Source organism: Pseudopipra pipra, chromosome 25 (assembly GCF_036250125.1).
Source record: "Pseudopipra pipra isolate bDixPip1 chromosome 25, bDixPip1.hap1, whole genome shotgun sequence".
NCBI classification, from domain to species: Eukaryota; Metazoa; Chordata; class Aves; order Passeriformes; family Pipridae; genus Pseudopipra; species Pseudopipra pipra.
Genome location: NC_087573.1, coordinates 1921251 through 1934546, shown reverse-complemented (window position 1 = coordinate 1934546; position 13296 = coordinate 1921251). Strand labels below are relative to the sequence as shown.

The 13296-nt window shown below is 56.8% G+C and overlaps 1 protein-coding gene across 2 annotated transcripts in view; it reads right to left on the bottom strand.

Annotated features, from left to right (window-relative positions):
* CDK18 (cyclin dependent kinase 18) overlaps positions 1-13296 on the bottom strand; it is a 51850-nt gene that overhangs the window by 29948 nt on the left and 8606 nt on the right. Inside the window, exon 1 of one of the 2 annotated variants that reach the window (XM_064635532.1) lies at positions 3302-3654. The exons of the other annotated variant lie outside the window; for it this stretch is intronic. The gene's annotated coding sequence lies outside the window, so the exon portion shown is untranslated. Of the gene's footprint in view, positions 1-3301; positions 3655-13296 lie in introns of those variants that run through there. 2 annotated transcript variants of the gene reach the window in all.

Here is a 13296-nt window from a genome sequence, read left to right as displayed (position 1 = left end):
AGAGAAGACAGGTCTCGAGTTCGGAGACGCAGCTGGAAGGAGGCGAAGGAGGGAGGCAGAGAAAGGAGGAGACAGATGAGAGGTGGCAGCGGTGGCAGGAGCGCAGACAGAGCCCAGCCGGCTCCCAGGGCTCACCCCGCTCTGCTCTGCGGCTCGAAAATAATTCCACAGCAGTTTCTTTTCCAGCCAGGCTGCCGAGACAAAGATACCAGCCGAGATTGTGAGCGACTGAGCAAACAAGCGGCAGATGAGCAGCGCTGGCTGCGGGCAAAACGCTACCTGAAAAGAAACCCTGATTAGAAAGAGAGCAAAAGATGCTCTGGCTGATTACAGATCGACTCCTCGAAGTTAATTGTTCACCAGATTGTAATCTGGGGCTTTTGCATCTGCATTAATCAACAGGTTGTTTTCTGCTCTCGGTTTTCCCTTTGCAAACAGCAGGAACAAGTGAATTTAGAGGAAAGCAAACCCAGCAGGTCAAACCTCTGAAAGCAAGCAAAGGGCCTTTTTTAAATAGAGACCTTTTGTTCCGTGTTCTACCTGTAAAGAAGTAAACCAAGAGCATGGCAGAGAGCAGAGCTGACCTTTCTGGGTGTCAGTACAAGAGTTACACCCAGCAGAACTCACTCCAGGCTGGCCTGAGATCTGCTCTGAACTGGCCCCAGAGCCAAGAGCCCCTGTCCTCTTGCCTGGAGAAGCTGCTTTAAGTTGCCTCAATTCCCCTGAGAGTGGAAGGAGAATTTGGGAGGCTCCTACTGAGTATAAACCTTCTTGGAAACTCTTACTGTTATTTGACACGATTCCCAAACACGCATCCCAGATTTTCTGGAGATTCTCAGGCCTCCTGGCCCAAACCTCAGGTCTGTGTGGAAGCCAGAGGAATGTCTCAGGGTTTACAAGGGTTGACCAAACATTCATTTCTCTCCAGAAGGCCAGACCAAAGGGATGGTCTCAGTGGAAGCTGCGACGTGGATATTTTAATGCAGACATGACCTATGGGAGGTACAGACACAGGTTTCTGTCTGACCAGGTGGCAGGACAGAGAGAACAGAGGGATCTCATGGCCTTGGGAGATCAAAACTCAACTCCCTGAGCTGCCACAGGCTCCTTGTAACACCTTGAGCCATTTTGCCTCTCTGTTTTACCATGTGCAAAATGCAGCTGCCTTCATCTACCTCGTCTGGATCCAGTGCCAGCAACAGAAGGCAAAATCTGTCCCCTCCAGCCCCCCTGCTCAGGGCTGTACCCTGACAAACAAGGCAGTGACACTGGCAAGGAATGCCCGTGAAAGGCAGCAGATAAAAGCTGATAAAGCTAAAGATTTAAAGCAGCTCCTTGGGGAGCCAGTAAAAATCAGCCAAGCACATCCAGCTGCATTTCAGTCACCTGTAACCTCCGAATATGTGACACCATCACTTGGCTCTGCCACTGGCTGGGCAGCAAAGCCTGTCTGAAGGGTCCATTCAGGGACCACAAAGAGCTTGTTCACTGAAAGGGGCCTTCGTGGCATTGAGAGGAGGATTTCAGTGCTTCCACGCCCATCCCTGCCAGCATCCCAAAGCCCTGCAGAGCTCAGGGAGCAAAACTCCGAGAACAAAGCAAGGTCAAGTGTTAACAGATGGGGGGACTCAGACATGGGGATATGGTGGTGACGTGGCCAAGGTCAGGCAGAATCCGTGGCAAGGCCATGGACAGGGACAGATCCTCAGAGTCCTGCTTAGTTACAAATTTTCCTCTCTTTCTTTCTCTCTGTCCAAGTAGGATAAGAGAGAGGGAACTCCCAGCTATTGCTGGCGAGATTGTTCCACTACTCATTTATTAATTGCTCTCATTTGGTCACGGTACCAATATTTTCCAGCATGGGTGACTAAACCTGAGTGCTTGGAAACAAATCTGCAAGAGCTGCCATCAAAAGTGGTCCCATCTGGAGAGCAGACACCAAAACTCGCTCAGAAGTTTTCTGGCTTGACAGGAGCCTAAAAATCAGTGCCCTGTGAGCTGGGTGCCTCACACCTACACACAGAGATGAAGTTTCAGGGGTGAGGTGCCAGCTGGTGAACCAGGTGCCCTCCTATTCCTGCCTCTGTTCCTTCTGTGCATCGGGGTCTAGGACGTGTCACCTCCCATTGATGGATCCTCCCCAGGGAGGAAAAGGATGCTCTGGACTACAAATGCCCTTTGAGACCTCAGTGTGCCCCCACTGACGTGTTCCTGCTGACACAAACTGTCCAGTTATCTCCTGGCTGGCTGTTTGCACCCAGAGAATCTTTTCAGGATCATGGGAACTGGTTTTCACAACCTCTCCACAGATGGGGTGACCCAGATGCCCTGGCAAAGCCTCGTGAGGCAGGAAAACAAGACTCAGCTTGCATTTACCCCTCTTCAGCTGTGGGGAAGCACATCTGCAGGTCTTTGTGCTGCCCCCACAACCACTGAGGAGGAAATTAATCCTGTTTTCCTTGCAGGGTCCTGTCTGAAGGCACTTGCCCTTTCACAGATCTTATCCAGAGGCTCTAACTTTCTGCCTGATGCTCGTTCAAAGCTCTTCCCCTTCAGGCACCTTCTCCAAGCCTGACACACACATCACATCACACCGTTCATCTGCCTGATGCACAGCACAAACCCCACTGCCAGCAGCCCCAGGCCTGACCCTGATGTTCCTTCTTTTCAGAGCTAACACCACTATTGTGCCAACACGCTCATTCCAGGTTGTTTTCATGGAGAGATGAGCCAGTCTACCAAAGCCTGACTTTTCAGGAGGCAGGGCTGGCACGGCAGGGAGAGCAGCTCTCAGGAGCGAGGAGGGGGGACAGGCATTCTGGGGCGAGTTCTCCCACGTCCCCGGGAACTCGTCAGAGCAACAGGCGGTGCTGGAGAGATGCAGCCGATAGTGACAGCCACCAAAAAATGCAGCGCAAGGGGAACGCCGGCCAGCCAGCGGCAGGGCTCCTGTCTGAGCCGGGGAAGCCACCACACGGACCCTGGGTGTCAGCCCCCCACCCCGGCAACTCTCCCACTGCAAGGGTCCCCCCAGGACCTTCCCAGCGGGACCCACGCCAGGGGTGTCTGCCAAAGTTTATAATGACCAGAGCTCCCTAATCAAGGTTTAGGACCAAAACACGCGCAGGAATCTCCCGCAGCAGGGCACAGACAGGTATAAATTCTCGCTGCGCTCGCTACCGAGCTGAACCCTCCCTCCCCATACCTCCAACTTCAGCGCTTCCCTCCCCTCGCACTTTCCGCCCCCAGCAGTCCCAAAGGCAGCGGGCAGGGACCCCCATCCCGCCGGGGGGGCACTCACCGAGCAGGTCGCTCTCCCTCCTGCCGTGTCCCTTCCTCCTTCCTGCCGCCGGCACCGCGGGGCCGGGGCAGAGCCGGGGCAGAGCCGGGGCAGAGCCGGGGCAGAGCCGGGGCAGAGCCGGGGCAGAGCCGGGGCCGGGCCGGGAGCGGGGCCGGGCTGGGAACGAGCCGGGAGCGGTTCGGGAGCGGGGCCGGTGCCGGGGAGGGTCTGGAGCGGCGCTGATGCCGGAGCAGGAGCAGGAGTGGGATCGGAAGCGGTGGCGGAGCAGGAGCGGGTTGGAGCGGGGCCGGTGCCGGCTCAGACGCGGAGCGGGAGCTGGAGCGGTGCCGGTGCGGGAGCAGGAGCTGGAGCGGTGCCGGTGCGGGAGCAGGAGCTGGAGCGGTGCCGGTGCGGGAGCAGGAGCTGGAGCGGTGCCGGTGCGGGACCCGGCGCGGTGCGGGAGCGCTGCCGGCGCTCGGCTCGGAGCGGCGCTGGCTCCTCCCCGCCGCAGCCCCGGGATAAGGAGCCCGCTCGGCCCCGCTGCCCCGGCAGCGCTGCGGGCAGGGACACGCGGACGCGCAGACACACGGACACACGCACGCACACACTGATCGCAGCCTCGCAGCCGGGTCAGGGGAGTTCCCTCCCGCGGCTCTTCCCACCCGTCCTTGAGGCTCTTGGCAGATGTGCCTGAGCGGGGGCAGCCCGTGAGAGCGGGACCTGCATCCCTCGGGCGGCCGCGGAGGTTCCAGCCCCCGTGTCACTCTGTCGGTGGGGTTACGTGTTTAGCAGCGGCTTCGCCATCCATTCCAGCTACTTGTTGTCTTATATTTAGTCAAACATCCTCTGTTTGCCAGAAATAGAGCAGCCATGGAAATAAATCAGGCTGACTGGAGGTGCCAACATTGTCTGTCTGAAACTAATTAATTTCTTATATCCTCAGCTATATTAGTCCTCGCCTTCCCTCTACAGACCATCCTGTCTGTCAGCAGAGTTGCTGTAATTAGTGGGGAAATCTGGGGGATGTGCAGGAGGTTTAACGTGGCGGGGGAAGGCAGAGGGATGCCAGCAGGACACCTGGGCAGGGAAGGAACAAAATCCATCTACACCGAGTATGGAAAGTGGGAACACAGAGGACACAGCAGAGCTGGTGAGGGGGAGGAAAGGGGGCACAAGTTCTCTGTGGGGAAATCCTTTCTGGGGGAGCATGTAGGGTCTTCTCCTTTCCAGACATCTGAGACCCCACAAGACTGTCCAGGAGACACAAATTCGGGCTTTCTGCTGCTGACAGAGCCCCTTTTTTCCTTTTGGAACGTGGGAGTCTCGTCGGACTTGCTGACTCTCCTTTCTTATATTAGAACCATCAACTTGCTGGGAGACACTTCGAGGAACAGGGAAGTGGCTCACAGATGGTGTGGCAGAAGCGTAAAAAGCTGAGCCCCCTGTGGAGGAAAGGGATGTTTTAGCAGGACCCATTTTGTTTGTTCCCTTTAGCCTGTCCCCAGCCAAGACCTGAGGCCCTCAGTGGTGCCTGTGGGCTGTTGTGAGTGGGGTCAAACATTCCCCACCAGCTCTTCAGTCACCCCCCTTGGTGGGCACGTGAGCTGAGCCCTGTCTGAGCACACAGCGGGCTCTGAACTGGAACTGCCCCTCCAGAAGCAGGTGGGGAGTTCACACTTGAGTCACGTTGCCCCAGCTGGGACGTGGTGACTTTGCAGCAGGGGGGGGAGAGCCTGTCCTGGGTGACTCGGGGCGAGCAGCTCGTTTCTCACCGCCTGGAGCTGCTCGTTTCTCACCTGCCTCCCGAGGATCTGCATCCTTTGCTCTGCAGGGCTCAGGGAGGAGCAGCAGAGGGTGAGAGCCAGAGGTGTGATGTGCCTCTTGGCTCCTGTGGCCGCCTGGCCTCTCCTGACCCCTGGTCAATGAGTACCTGGTCATGTGGGTGCACAGTCAGCTCGGGGTGAGTTGGCCATCACGCTCCCTTCATGCCACTGGCTGCAGAAATGGGCAGGTTTTCCACAGCACAGTGTCCAGCCAGGCTCTGGAATCTCTCTGACTTCCCTATTCACCCTGTTCATTATTCTATTTAAAGAGGAGATGTCACCCTGGGGGGGGGGAGATGTCTCGAACACTTACATGCCGTTCCCAGCACAGCCTCGGTGGAACAACTGCTGCCACACCCCCCATTCCATGGATCTGAGACCACCTGGCACTCTGAGTCCACTTTGAAACAGAAGCCAAAGGAGATCCCCAGCAAAAGCCCTGGGAAATTAAGGAGAGGAAGGCCCCAAACTGGAGCTGGACATGAAAACCAGCTCGAAGAGAAAGGGCAAGAATGTTACAAGCAATTAGTGGCCAGAGACATGAGCTCAGTGGTTGTGTCACACGAGCTGCTCGTTGGTGCATAACATTCCTCCTAAACATAAATTACAATAATCAACATGCCAGGGATTGCTGTGAGCCTGACAGGGATGGCTCTGGAGGAGGATGTGGAGAGGGAAAGCACCCAGCTGCTGCAGCCAGCAGGGATTGCTATCCCTGCCTGTTCAAAGACTGGAGGGGAGGGGAGGCGCCGGGGTGTGATGGATGTTCCCCAGCATGTGGGACAGGAACACAGCACATCTGCCCGGCAGGCTGATGAGGGACTAACGAGGCCCTTTGCTGTTAATGGGGCTGGGGCTGCTCCACCGGTGACAGCACAAAGCAAAGTGTCCCTTATCGGGTGCCCTGTGAAGGGCTGAGGTCGCTGGTGTTGAACTTGGCACTCACCTGAGATGCCTCTGCAATCCCAGCAGTGTGTTTCCAAGGCAGAGCCCCGGGGCATTTTCCAAACATGCCAGTGTAATGGCTGAGCAAAAGGCAGACAGAAGTGCTTGTTTTTTCATGAGTTTCTCTAAAATTACTTCGGGTTCCGGGGCTGTTTTTTCTCCCTTTTGTGTTGTCGCAGTGGAATCACGAAGCCTCACAGAGGTCCAGGGGAAATCAGGTGTGAAAATGGGCTCATTGTAGTTGGGAGTGTTTCATAAAGAAATGGGTCTGGCTGGGAAACTGCAAAACTTTCTGTAGGTCCATGGCTGTGACCACCTCAGCTCACGCTGGGGGAGACTGCTCAGCACATCCTTCTCCTCTTCCTTCTCCCAGTGTATTCCACACTAGGAATAGCTGTGCAGTTCCTAGTGTGTCCCTTGCCTGGGGCAGCCAGAGGAGTGCTGGGTTTCATCCCACAGCTGTTCTCCCTTCTGAGACAAATTGCATCTTTTGAAGACAGGGGGGCTGCGCTTCCTCCCCGAGGTGTCTGCTGTCACCTCCCTGCAAACAGCACCTCGGCCCAGCTGCCTCGGGCTGGGGAGGGGAGAGGAGGGGGAGGTGAGAAGGAGGCAATGCTGCAGCAGGCAGAGAGGCCTGACACACACCTGGGTGCTCCTGTCTTTGTGGGTGCCACAGCCAGGCAGGAACGTGATGCACATAACCCGGGGTGACGGCTCCGGGCTGTTCCTGCCCTCGGCACAATCCCAGGGTTTCCTCTGGGTAGAGGCAATCCTGTCTCTGCTGCACACCAGAGCACTCATTCTCTTCTTCTCCCATCCTGAAAAGCCACCCCCAGTCACACAGCAGCCCCAGCTGCTGAGCTGGGCTCCTTCCCCAGGCCAGGGGAAGTTGGTACCTGCGTTCCCCGGGATGCAGGTGGGAGTGACTGCAGGAGCCACAGGGAACTGCAGCATCCTGAGCAGCATTTCAATCACAGCCCCCAGGGCTTTGCTAGGGCTGCTCCTCTCCAGAACCTTCCCTGTCAGCAAACACCACTGCAGGGATGTGGGATGGTGAGGAGTCAGCACAGCCTTGGGGGCACGGGGAGAGCGGCCCCAGCCTGTGTCACATCACAGGGGCAAACACGGCGTGAAAGACTCCACTGTGCAGCCCTTGTCCCTGTCCAAACCTGTCCAGGGACAGGGATATGGGGATGCTGCATGGACTGACACAAAGCTGGAGCCCAGGCAGTGCCTGCCTTGTTAAGCTGAGCCTGCCCCAGGCCCACTCCCTGCGTGGCTCCTGGCCAGACACTTTAAATCCTCTGCTTCTCCCTCACATGGTGAGGCCCCGGTGGGGACACTCCATCCAGGGCTGGAGCTGGCCTTGAGACAGCCCAGGGCAGCCTGGGGAAGGGGGACAGCTGGAGGGCTCCAAACCTGCCTTAGGAGGAGGCCAAGGCAGCTCAGGCTGAGCAGAGGTGACAGTGATCTCCAAATGCTCAACAGAGCAGCCCATCCTCTGTTACAGCCACACAAAGTGCCCTTTGGTGTGAGAACACCTAATTTGGGGGTGTAGGGACACCTAATTTTTGCTGTAAGCTGCTCACTTCCATTTAATCCCCATGCTCAAAGTGGGGAGCAGCCCCAGCCCCCCCTCCCAGAGCACACACAGAGGCAGGAGCTCACCTGCACAGTGTCCAGGCTGGAGGGAAGATGTCAAAACACACTAAGCAGTGACACAGCAGGTCCAGTAAGAACCAGTTAAGAAAGATACGACCTCCAAACAATGCTGTACCCAGCAGGCATCACTGTGTCCCTGGGGAGAGGTGCAGAGCTCCAATCTGCAGCCCAGTGCTCTCACAGAGGAGTCCTGGCAATCCCAGCAAATACACACAGTGTATTAAACCTGACAGCTCCCACTGAAGCCTCGGAGAAATGGCAGCAACGGGAATGTGCTTGACTTCTCTGGGAAGCCCAGGGCAGCTCCGGGGGGGTTTCACCTGTTTTCCTCCTGCAGCTCCTCCGGCCCCACTCCCTGCCACACCGAGCAGTGGCTGGGCTGCAGAGCCCTCCAGCAGCTCAGGGGCACGTTTTCTCCACTGCTAAACTCACATGGCCGTGCATGTGTGTGCTGCTCCGAGCAGAGCAGCTCCCCGGAGGTCTGCAGGGAATATTTTACAGTCGCTGCATCCGGGCAGCAGCAGCAGCAGCAGCTTCCCTTCCCCACTGCCCTGACATTCAATAGGCACCGAGTCATGGAAAGAAAATGTGTTCAGTGCCTCCCCTGCCCCGGCCCGTCCTCCCTTGTGCACGGGCAGGCATGTGGAAATCATTGCCCAGCGCTGCATTTCAGCAACAATCAGAGAGGGCTGGAGTTGAAAGCTGGCTGCTAAGTCGAGGAAAACTGGCAAATGGGCCCCATGCTCCACTGCCCAGCCTGGCACGGCAGGATCTGCTCCTGCCGAGGGCTGGAGAGGCCAAACTCCCCCCCTGGTGTCCCTGGGAGGGCAGGGGGTGCTGCTGTGCCCCAGCCCAGCCTGTGCCCGTGGCTCACAGGTGCTCACAGGGGCTGCAGTGGCTGTGGACCACCCTGTTTTAACAACAACCCTCCCCCAGTGACGTCTCTGGTGGGAATCTGCAGCTCCACAGACTCAGGAAATGTAAATCATAAAATCACAGAATGGTTTGGTTTGGAAGGGACCTTAAAAATCATCCAGTGCCACCCCCTGCCATGGGCAGGGACACCTTCCACTAGCCCAGGTTGCTCCAAGCCCCGTCCAACCTGGCCTTGGACACTTCCAGGGATGGGGCAGCCACAGCTTCTCTGGGCAGCCTGTGCCAGGGCCCCACCACCCTCACAGGGAAGAATTCCATCTTCACAACCAGTCAAAACCTTCCCTCTTTCCATCTGAAGCCATTTCCTCTTTCCATCTGAAGCCATTCCCCTTTGTCCTGTCACTCCAAAAAAGGGAATATTGTTATTCCCATTTTACAGGCAGGTGAATTGAGGAGCATGAGGAATTGGGACGAGTTCAGACATCCTTCTTAACACATCCCTGTCCCAGAGCTGGGGGAGTTCCACAGGGTCTCCCTGCAAATCTCCATCAACATTCCAAACTGAGCCCAGATACCTGCAGGCTGCTCTTGTCCCACGTGGGAATTGGCTCTCTGTGATCCCAAATCACCCTGAGACCAAACTCAGTGTGATCCCTGTGTGAGCTGCCCACACTCCATCCTGTGGGACACAAAGTCACCGTCCCCAAGGTGGCCACAGCACAGCTGACCATGGCAACCACGAGGCCAATTGCAGACCCGAGAATCCGGCAGCATCTCCCCCTGATTTTGTCCATGGAGCATCACCATAACAACAGCTCCACCAATCCATGCCAGAGATTCAGGCACTTAGCAACCAGGAGCTGCCAAATTGCAAAACAAAGTGAAAAATATGCACAAAGTCTTCCCTCCACGGTCCCACTGGAGAGTGCAGAGCTCCAGCTCTGCTGGGCAAAGCCAGACAGACACCAAAACTTCTCCCACATCCAGGAGCTCTGGAGCCAAGGCATCCTTTGCCCTGCCTGTGGGGTCACTGGAAGGTGAGTTTGGCCTTTGTTTTTGGCGTTCCAGTGTGTGCTCCCCCCTCCCTTGCACAGCAAAGGGAGGGAGGTTCGGTGTGAAGGCAATGCTGGCACATGGGGGCTGTCACCCTGACTGTCACCCAGCCCCAGGACCTGCAGGAAGTGCTCTGCCTGAAGGTTTCCAGGTGGGTTTAGCAGCTGTTTCACAGGGGTTAAATCCCCTCAGGTGCCAGCACTGAGTTCAAAGGGAACCCACGTTGTCCCCAAGGAGTTTGCTCTGCCAGCGGACCTTGTCCCCTGTCACCCTGGCGAGGCAAGTGCAGGGAGGAGATAAGTTTTTTTCAGAGGACAATCCATCTCCCTCCCACTGAGTCATGACAAGCTTCCCCTTTGCAGGCAGTTCACGGGGTGAGCTGGAGGCTGAACAGCAGGACGGGGGTGAGTCAGTGCACCCAGGGCTTAAAGCTGCTTCCTCACAGGACCAAGGAGCACCGGGGCTGAAGTTCTGGGGGGGGGGACGTGTCTGAGCAAGCCCAGCAGATGCTTCTCCCTGTCAGAGCACACCAGACACACCAGCAAAGTGCCTGGTGCTTTCCTGCTGACGGAAAATGGGAGTCCCTGCTTGGGATGGGAGCAGAAATACAGAAACACCCGGAGCACAGAACATCCCACGGGGTTCTCCAGCCCAAACCAGTAAGACCCCAGTTAGCAGGATGCAATCCTGTGGCCCAGGCAGTGCAGGAGAATAAGGGCTTTTCTGAGCCCTTGGCCACAGGGATACATGGATGGATGGATGGATGGATGGGTGGGTGGGACAGGAGGAGCCATGGCAGCAGGCTGGCAATATTCGTCAAGAACAGCTTGGGTGGCACCAGAAAGGGACTCCCTCACTGCTGGCTCTGGCAGCCTCAGGATGGTAAGCCAGGATTTGCTGCTTGCCTCGCAGTCTGTTTGCTATTTTCAGCCCAAATGAGGAATCCAGCCCAGCTCTGGCTTCCCAAAACATTGATTCAGGCATAAACTTCAGAGGGCATTAGAGGGATGATAAATGTGAGAGCGTTTCCAAAAAAGAGAGCCAAGAACGGGCTCGAACAGCAGTGCTGCACACATGCACGGTGGGGCACAGAGAAAAGCACCCCTGAGAGGGCAGGAATGGCAGGGATGTGCCCAAGAAAGATCCCTGGCTTAGCTGGGAGCAGAGTGGGTGCAGTCCCACCTTCACACATGTGCCGGTGCTTGTGCCAGCCGAGCTCGTGTTGTCTGGGAGCCTCTCCAGCCCACACGAGTCTGTCGAGGCTGCTGGAGCTGATGTTCACCCCACACTGCCTCCTCTCCAGTCTGACATCCCCCACCCCTGCTGTTATAATTAGGGAATTGGAGCAGATGGCAGCAGAGTTAGCTGGAAAGAGGAAAATCTCATCCACAGCTGCCGCTCGCTGCGTGCGAGTCCTTCCCTCCGAGGCAGGTCGGGCTGACAGCTCTGTGATCAGAGGGGAAGCTGCTGGGGCTGGGTGCTGCAACAACATCCCCAAAAGTCTCTCAGCTGGGGGCTGGGGGCTGGGGGAGGGCGCCAGGAACACCGTGGGCACAGGGAGTGAACCACAGAGACCAGGCACTGGTGGCACCGCAGGGACCACGGGCTGGGCTCCCTCCTCCCCGCTGCCCCCGAGGGGCTGGGTGAGCTCCTGGAGGTCTGTGCACCTCGGTGTCAGCTCCTGTTTTCATCCCAGCAGGCTTTAGGGAAACCTGCACTGGAATAAACCACTTCTCTAGTTTCCTCCCTGCCCAGCAAACGCTCCCAACAACTGCTCTGTGCTGCTTCTCCCCGGGGAACAAACAGAACTGGTGCAGGCAGGACACACAAGGACCTTGCCCCTTCCTTCCCTGCCACCAAACATCCGTGTGTCAGCAGCAAAGGGCAGAGAGAAATTCCTGGAGGTAAGACCTGGCAAAGCCTCTCAGGACTGGCTGCATCCCAGGGAAAACCCTTGGCATCCCAGGGATAGCACAGGTCCTGCTCTGGGCTGTGCAGGGGAGGGGAGATGGGCTTTCAGGGTGCCCAGGATGTGTTTTGTCTGGTGCTGAGGCATCTGCCCAGAAAAAAACCACCAGTGCCCAGTGGAGGCAGCTCCCTGCAAGGCAGGGACTGGGGAGAATCTCCAGCACAAGCCTCTTCCTTGCTGAATTCACCTGTGTTAGTTCATTAGTGCTGTGATTCCCCAGGCAATAAATGCTTTAATGGCACATCGAGTCCCTCCTGCTCGAAACTGCAGCCCTGCTGTCCCAAGAGTCTGACCCCCTCTGCCCTGACAGGCTGCAGAGAAACTTTCCTGCTGCCTTCTTCTGGCTGGAAGAGGCTCAGGATTCCTTCCAAGAGGTGCTGAGTGCTCGGTGGGACCTCCACAGCTCTCGGCCTCATCCTGCCCTTGGCTGGTCCAGTTTTCTGAGGGCTGAGCCCCCACACAGTGAAATCCCTGGGAGCCAGGGGCTGCTCAGCTCAGCATCCCACCCACAGTGTCACAGGAGGGCTCCAGGGCTGCTGATGTCACCAAAGGGTTCCTCCCAGGGTTGTTGATGTCACCAAAGGGCTCCTCCCAGGGCTGTTGGTGCTCTGCTTAAAACCAGAGGGAAATGCTGCCTTTGCAGGAATTTCTAGCCTCGGTGTGAGAAAACTCTCTTCAGTCAATTTATAGAAACGGCAAAAAACTTTCGCAGGACAAGGAAACTTACAGAAAAGGATCCTTTATTTGCAGCGCTGGGTGCAGTCCCAAGCCGCCCGCCTGGAAAAGCACGCCCCTCCCAGAGCCCGTGTTTTTTTTATACCCTTCAGTTACTCAATATCTTGAATATTCAGCAGGTAACAAGCATTTTACCTTAAAAGGGCACTTTTCAAACCGGCGGGTGGGTGTCACCCTCCCACCTGATTGGTTCAGGGCATACCCCCTGTACATCTTGATTGATTGGTGACGTACCCCCCTGTACATGTACAGGGGGACCCCCCTGCACACAAAGACACGTGGCCGATGTAAATTTTCCATTTATATATTGTATCCTACCTCGGCCGCAATATTCCCTTGGTGTACAGCCCTGACGGGGCCTTTCACCTTACAATCTTCACGAGACGCCTGAAATAAAATTAAATGGGAGGTAAGAAGGAAGTCCCAACACCCCGCTTCCTACTTACATAACTTTACTTATAATAAAACCAGATTATTTTATTTCTCATATCGGGGCACAAAGCACGAGGCTGTTCCGTCCCCGTGCACCAAACAACTCGATCAGAAGCTTTCCCAAATCTCAGCACAACAGCTCTGGAGGCTCATCCAGTCGTGGTGCCTCCCACAGTCCCGGTGCTCTGCCCCAGAGCGGGGTGCCCTGGCACTGGAGGCTGCAGCAGGTCCGGGCAGAGATCACCCTTCCCCAGGCTCCAGCAGCATCCAAGGGGCCTCAGAGCAGGACTTCAAAGGGCTCCACGTGTCCTGTGCCAGATGGAGCGGGCTGGGAGTGGCTGGAAGTGGTGGGTGGGGTGGTACATGTGCGACCCCAGGAGGGCACAGAGCCAGCGCAGCCCCGGGGACGATTCCGAGATCAGAGCAACCCCAGTGCTGAGCTGTGCCCTCCCCTCCCCTGTGCCTTGGAGACATCCAGCACTGCCCCACCATCTGCCAGCACTGGCATTCCTGCAGCCCAG